Source organism: Lynx rufus, unplaced genomic scaffold (assembly GCF_022079265.1).
Source record: "Lynx rufus isolate CCGP_SWC_20201006 ecotype Redwood Valley unplaced genomic scaffold, mLynRuf1.p SCAF_6, whole genome shotgun sequence".
Lineage (NCBI taxonomy): Eukaryota > Metazoa > Chordata > Mammalia > Carnivora > Felidae > Lynx > Lynx rufus.
In genome coordinates, this window is record NW_025814878.1 from 143,671,114 (window position 1) to 143,678,418 (window position 7,305).

Here is a 7,305-nt window from a genome sequence, read left to right on the forward strand (position 1 = left end):
AGATGGGTTTGGGATGGTAATTTTAGATGCGTTGACTCTCTGGTGGGGGGATGTGACATAAGAGAACTTGTGCAGTGACAGGACCTGGATGTCGGTGTCATTGGGCACCAGTCTGCACGACATCACTAACCGGCCACTGAGAGACTGCTGTGTTTTCTCTTTAGCAGACTTCAGTTGGGGTAAAATCTTTGCCATCTGGAATCTCATTTCAGAGAAAAATAAATCTTCCACTTCCACCCGTCCTCTCTCTACCTCATTCACGGGAAAGAAAAAAGATGACAGAAACCACCTTTGGTAGGGAGGAGTCTTGCCTCTCCATGGAACGTTAGTCTTTCTCAAACCGACTTATTTCTGACCGTGAAGACACAGGAAATTCCTTCCTTCTGCCGGGGATGGCCAGAAGCAAACGTGAAACTCAAGGTTCACACTTGAAATTCAAGGCCGCTCATGAAAATGATGCACTGAGCTGCCCCAGGATCAGAGAACGTTCAAATGTGGAATCTCGCTGTTTGATCTCAAAACATAGAAGCAGTTTAGCCATCAGGACAAATTTTATCTGATGTTAAATCTGATTTCGGGGTTTCTGTTAAGGACTGCTACAAAAGAAGTGTGTGAGTTTCTTCTTAGGGGAAAGATGACTAATCTGTACCGAGGCAAAGAGACTTCTTAATTCAGCAGGCATTTACGTGAGATAAGGGTTATTGTCTCCATTTAACAAAGGAAGAAATCAAGGCTCAGAGAGGCCGTGGGAAAGCCAGAATTAGAACATAGGTTGTTGAGTTCCAAGGTTCACGGTCTTTCCAATCATCTGGTCCTATGCATTTTAGAGAACAGAATTTAGTAGTCCGGCATTTCAACGGATGGGGAGAATATGGACATTCAGTAATATGGTGTTGAGAGTACTGGTAATCCTCTGGAAATAAGGTAGAGTTAGATCTGTATCTCTCATATTAAAACACGGAAAAATCAGATACCTCAGAGATCTAGATGCCAAAGAAGTCATGAACGTTGTAGAAGAAATGGCGTCCTCTGTCACTCTCGCTCTTGTGGCAGGAAAAGGCACATCCAAGTCAGACACTGAACCAGAAGGCTGGTCACCGTGGGGGCGCACGGTCCGAAGTGTCCGCCTCCAAAATCCCTGCCAAGTTCCAAGGCAAATAAACCTGTGACATACCGACAGAAGGCCCGACGGACTCCTGTTTCCCCCGAGAGGAAGACCCGACAGGGAAGGAGAGGAATGAGTACAGGATATAATAAGTTCCCACGAGAGGAGGCCCAGGGGGTTCATCCACTCGAAAAGACGCCCAACAACACTGACCGGAAGGCAAGCTAACACCCCCCTGCGGGAGCGTCTTTCCATGTGCAGACACCCACCTTCCGCTGGCGCGGGGTCAGCCGTGTTTGGGAGCCAGCCGCAGGGGGTGAGGGGCACCTGGCGGGTGGTCGTCCGGCGGGGCCCCAGGCCTCCGTCCCCCTTGGAACGGAAAGGCCCGCGGGAGGAGCAGCTCCTTAGGAAGACTGTGGACTTGGGGCGGCGCGTGGGGGGGGGGGGAGGGGGAGGGGGGAGGAGGGGCTCACGCTGGCCCTCTGAGGGGGTCCGAGCAAAAATCGGTTCGGTTCGCTCAGGTGCTTCTGCTTGAGGACAGCGTAGGGGGGACAAGAAAAGCAGGCGCGGGGTCAGGCCGCGGTCGCCGCCCCAGGGGGGCCTCCAGCCTTCAGGAACTCGCCCTACCGGGAGTGGGGTTCGAACCCACGCGGGCACCTGCCCATTGGATCTTAAGTCCAACGCCTTAACCACTCGGCCATCCCGGTGGCTGGGCTTCTGCCCCCGGCAACTGTTTTTTGTTGCAAGCACGGTATTCGCGCCGCGCAGGAAGGAAGCCCCGGGTTTCTGATTTTGGGGGTTGCATCGGACGTGAGGCCGGTCGTCGCAGAGGAAGCAGCCCGCCGCCTGCTTTCGGGGAGCGCCCACGCCCCCCCCCCCCCCCCCGAGCTCATTGCCTGTGCCTCAGAGAAGTAGCTCTTTCTGTGTGGTACGAAAAGAAAAACGAACCGGGGAGGGACGGAGAGCAAGAGCCCCGCCCCGCCCCTGCCCCGGTGCACCTGCTCCCTCCGCTCCCCGCCGCCGCCATCCGGACTCGCGTGAGAGGCCGCGGTTTTCCTGAGCTCGTACCCCCCCCCCCCCCCCGTCCCAGACCTCCCGTCCCCCTCCCTCTCCCGTCCCCCTCCCCCCTCCCCAACCCGGGTCTGGGCAGCGGGGCGGGGGCCCAAGGGACGTGAGGCTAAACGAGCTCGCCCTGGCGGTAGATTTGGAAATCCCTAGCGGACACAGTTCACATGCGCGACTCCGATTTTAATGGCAAGGGGCTGTAACTGCCAGCCCAGTGTGTCCCCGAAGGAGCGGAGGGTGGGCCCCCGCACCTCCGGTATAGGGTGGGCCCCAAGAATGCCAACCCCACCGGGCACACTCGGGTGACCACCGGCCTCCGTCTGCGGACCGCACTCCGCCAAGGGCGCTACAAGTCGTCGCGGGGAATGTACGGACCCGATGGGACATTTGGGGTCTCCTGAGCTGAAATGAGATCTGGAGGGCGCTACCCAACACCTAGCGTGTGACACGGCCCTCAGGGAACCGAAGGGAGGCACCACAGTGTGAGGGGGTCATGTCTGCCCTACCGGACAAGCAGAGATGACTCTTCCAGAATGTCCGTTGATGGACCCAACCCTCGTTTTGAGTGTTCAGACTGACCGGATCCACATTCAGATCTTTCTCTTTGGCTGATAAATTCACCCACAAGGAGTGGCCCCCTCAAGTCCTCCGGTTGGCCGGCTCTGGGTTCTGTCTCCGGCCAGATCAAGGTTCAACTCCTAGAAAGGAGACAGGGCCCAAGGGTCCTGCACTTAACAAGCCCAGAAGGAAACCCAGACGTCTCAGCGCTGGGGTGAGAACTGGGCTGAGGCTGGGGTTGGACACGACTGCTGGTTCCACAAAAAAAACCAGATCAGAGATAGCATCCTACAGGATGGACAGACACAAAGGTTCCCAGAACATTCCATTACCGTTGTTCTGAACACGGGCTACACAGTAGAATCAGCTAGTAAGTTTAGTTCCCAAATGTGAAAGTAAAAAATAAAGCTACCAGAAGTCTATGAGGAGAAGAACTTTAAACCACTTCAAAAGCACCGTTGATAAAGACATAAAACTCTAGCATTTGCTTCCATTACAACGGAGAATGTGTAAAACAAAGGACATGAGAGAAATATAAATAGATCGGTGGGATGATGGGTGAGTGTGTTTAAGTTGTCCCAAAGTAGCGAGGGCCAGGTAGATAGATGATACCGCAGCAAAAAGCCACGAACGGCAGCAAGGTCAGAAGGAAATGGGCGAGCAGGACGACAGCGACGCAGGCTTCCGCCTCCAGCCGCGAAGGACGCGTGCAGGTAGGAGCTGCGCTTCCCTCGTGGGCAACAAGGAGGCCCGACAGGAATTGTGACATTTGCTGTCAGTGCAGGGCCCCCATCCCCGGCAGCGGCAGCGGGGGGACGGGAGAGGTGAGTCTCACGAAGGTTTTGGCTTAGGGCCTAGAGGCAGCTTCTAGCCCCAGCACGGCGGCGGGCGAGGGCGGAGGGCCATTCAGAGCCAGGCGGGGCCCCCGCGTCGGGAGCACAGACAGCGTTGCAAGGAGGCCAAAGCAGTCAGGATACGGGGGCCGCAGGACACCGGAGAGGAGAAAGCCGCGCACGGAGAGGGCTCCCGGGCTGGCTGAGGGGCCCTCCTGTGCCTTCGGGGCGGAATATGGGTTCAGGCTCGAGGGGAGGTTGAAACGCCAGGAGGCTGGGAAAGGAGCCACTGGAAAAGGGTAGGCTGCTTACAAAGCCCTGGAAATGGTTCCCACCAGCTCTCCTGAGGAGACATCCTAACTTATGGGGCACCAGGTGGGGTCCATACCAAGGCATAACCTTAGGTTTGGACCCCCCCCCCCATAAAGTATCCAGGTAAGCCACAGGAGGCACAAATGGACGCCGAGGAAAATGTTACTTGAACCTGGAGGAAAAGGGATTCGTCGTGAAGCAGCAGGGGATTTAGAAACGCCAGGGCCTGCAGTGTCATGGAATGGAAACCAGTCCGACGGACCAGTTTAGCTAGAGAGATTTCCAGGCCGAACTGCGAAGGTGCTGCTCAGGTCTCAGTGAAGGGGAGGACTGTCAGACACAAACGAGCCACAACTCAGAGGGCTTGAAAGACAAGCTGTTCGTCGTGCCCAGCGGCTCCACGATGAAAAGCGATGCCGAAGTTAAGAAAGAAATGACTCTCAGGCAAGAATTAAATCCAGGGCACTGTCAGAAAACGCGGCCTCAAGATGAAGCCACAGGCGTGATTGTAAAATCTTCTGTTGGCACTCCAAAGGGAGTTAAGGCGGTATCTCAGCAGAAAAACCTCTGAGCCTCTTAAGGAGGACTTGCCCCGCCCGTCCCGTCCACAAAAGCGCAACTCTTGCGGGTGTGATGCCACGGCAGCCCAGTTGGAAGCCGAGGCAAACAAGGGCTTGTTTGCATGAGGTCTGCGAAAGTGGCTTTTTTTTAATACAGAGGTTGGCCAACTTTTTCTTCAACGGGCCAGTGGACCATACAGTCAGCGTCGGTCGAAGCTACTCAGATCTGCTGTTGTAAGCAGGAAAGTGGCCGCAGATGACGTGAAAAGAATACGTGTGGCCGTGCTCCAATAAAACTTGACAAGAACAGGTAGCTGGCCAGATTTGTCCTATGGGTCACAGTTTGCCAACTCCCGCTATACAAGAATAAACTCCCACAACGTTCACGAGATCGCAGGTCTTTTTAAAAAAAAAAAAAAAAATTTTTTTTTAACGTTTATTTATTTTTGGGACAAAGAGAGACAGAGCATGAACGGGGGAGGGGCAGAGAGAGAGAGGGAGACACAGAATCGGAAACAGGCTCCAGGCTCTGAGCCATCAGCCCAGAGCCCGACGCGGGGCTCGAACTCACGGACCGCGAGATCGTGACCTGAGCTGAAGTCGGATGCTTAACCGACTGAGCCACCCAGGCGCCCCAAGATCACAGGTCTTTAAAGAGCAGGGTGGTTGAACGCAGCTTGAACTAAAGGGACAGAGGACCCGGAGAAACGAAAAGAAAAAGAAAATGAAGAGAGGGGCCGGAAGCTCCCAGACCACAGGCAGGAGGTGGGCTAAGGCGACTCTTCAGCTGCAAGTAGGAGAAAATTCCCGCCAGTGGGATGGCTGATCCCGAGGGCGCAGCCAAGGGTCCGGGAGACCGATTCCCACACAGCAGCGCTGGGTCCTAATCAGGAAGCGTCATGTGCCCCCCGGAGCCTAGGATCGCCGTGGACCCGCGTGCCTCCTGTTTTGTTCCTTTTGCACGCGAGTGTGTACACAGCGTGCCCCGTACCTCCCGTGCCCGTCTGCTGGGAGGCAGGGAGCTCCCAAGGCACATTGGTGTTCGAGTTAAGGACAATCCTACTGGAGGATTCCTCCCTGAGGAAGGGGCTTTCCCTGGTAGATGAAGGTGTGACATTTCATAAAACAATATGCGTCAGGGAGGGACGGGACATCAGGCTCCGTGGCTTAGTTGGTTAAAGCGCCTGTCTAGTAAACAGGAGATCCTGGGTTCGAATCCCAGCGGGGCCTTCCTCTTTGAGGTTTTACAAAGCGAAATTGTCCAAGGCAAATACAGGCAATGGGTAAAAAATAAGCAAAACAAATCAGACCTTGGGTTTTATACCTGATGGAAGCCTCAGATGTCGAGTCTACCTGTCTGAGGCGTTTTGTAGAAGACTGAGAAAATTATTCACCATGAATTGGCAAAGCTATGCTGTGAACTAGACGCGAGCCGTAATTTTCTAATTTTAAACCTCTATAGCTACGCTCCACATTTCCCAAAGAAGCTCGCAGTCGCAGCATTTTGCTTTTAAAGCAATCCACAAAGAAGGCAAGAAAAAGAGACAAACCGTGCATGTTGTGCAAACCGAGTGCCGCGATGACCACCCCCCCTTCTCCCGTGATTGTGGGTTCTAGGACGCCACAGAATATTTTGAAAAGTCCAGTAACGTGATGGAATCTTGGAAGAGTAAGAAGAACGGCGATGGAACCAACCAAAACAGAAAACAAGAAGTCTAACAGGCGACCGGAGGCAGCTGGGACTGGAAGTACTTAGATCAAAATAAAACGCTGGGAAAAAAAAAATCAAATCCTAGAATAGAATTTTAATGTTTTAGCCGATCTTTCCCTTTTGACGTGCGAGGATGCCTCTTAAGGCGGTCCAGTCTGCAAAGGCACCCCCTCCTCCACACAACGTTCGTCGCCAAGCAGGGGGTGGCACTGTTCTCAGCCGCTTGCTCCTCCCCGGAAGGACCAGCGAGGTGGCACGACCGCTCCTTTTGTGAGCTTTCGGGAGGACGCGTGACAGGATTTGTGGGCCCAGCGTGAAATGAAAACGCAGGGCTTTCTGTTGAAAAGTTATTGAGGATTTCAGACCAGGAGTGGTAGAACATTAAGTCGGGCGTGGGGTTTGCCAGCCGTGACGCTGGCCCTCTTTGGGAGTCTGGTTTTTTTGCCCAAAGACTGGATTTTAAAGGACTCCTGAAAGTGGAATGCGGTCCAAGGTGACGGTCAATGAGACCCAGTGCTTTTAGAAGCCCGGGGAGCTGGAGGGTACCGACTGGAGAACGTGGCACTCGAGAAACTGTGAAAAACAAACTCGGTGAGAGGGCCTTCTCTCCACCTGACGTATTTTTCTGGCTTGTGTTCTTTTCCCAAACAACTCCTCCTTCCAGGTCCCCGTCAGTGTCCCCTGGCCTGGTGACCGGGCGCACAAAACAGACACCCTGTCTCGGGGTGTCCCCATGACTCTCTAACTCGGGAGAGGAAGGGACGGAGCTGTGCACAGGAGACCATAGATAAAGCGAATAGAAGGCTGGGTCAGAAGGGTGACAGGTGTCTATGTGACACACGGCATTGGCTTGTTGGAAGAGAAAAGGGTTTACTCGGCCGTGCGTGTGTTTCTGCCTGGTTTCGAACCAGGGACCTTTCGCGTGTGAGGCGAACGTGATAACCGCTACACCACAGAAACCCCTGCGCGTGGGCCAGGCTGGTGGCACTCACCTAGGCTTCCTGCGTTCATCAGCGTTGGTTCCTAAAAGTCCGGGGTCTTCTCTCTACTCACGTTTGCGTAGTCAGTGTCCACAACCGCATTTTAAACTTGATCCAAAACTAGCACCACGCTGAGGTTAGGAGGTATCCCATTCCCAGACATTTTTAAGTGTTTAAATTC

The 7,305-nt window shown here is 54.2% G+C and overlaps 3 non-coding genes across 3 annotated transcripts; 1 reads left to right on the forward strand and 2 right to left on the reverse strand.

Moving 5' to 3' along the window:
- Positions 1-1,729: 1,729 nt before the first annotated feature.
- Positions 1,730-1,812, reverse strand: TRNAL-UAA (transfer RNA leucine (anticodon UAA)). The gene has a single exon. It is a non-coding gene; the product is annotated as a tRNA-Leu (tRNA).
- A 3,777-nt stretch (positions 1,813-5,589) lies between these two features.
- On the forward strand, positions 5,590-5,663 carry TRNAT-AGU (transfer RNA threonine (anticodon AGU)). Its single transcript has one exon. It is a non-coding gene; the product is annotated as a tRNA-Thr (tRNA).
- A 1,368-nt stretch (positions 5,664-7,031) lies between these two features.
- On the reverse strand, positions 7,032-7,104 carry TRNAV-CAC (transfer RNA valine (anticodon CAC)). Its single transcript has one exon. It is a non-coding gene; the product is annotated as a tRNA-Val (tRNA).
- Between the last annotated feature and the right edge of the window lie 201 nt (positions 7,105-7,305).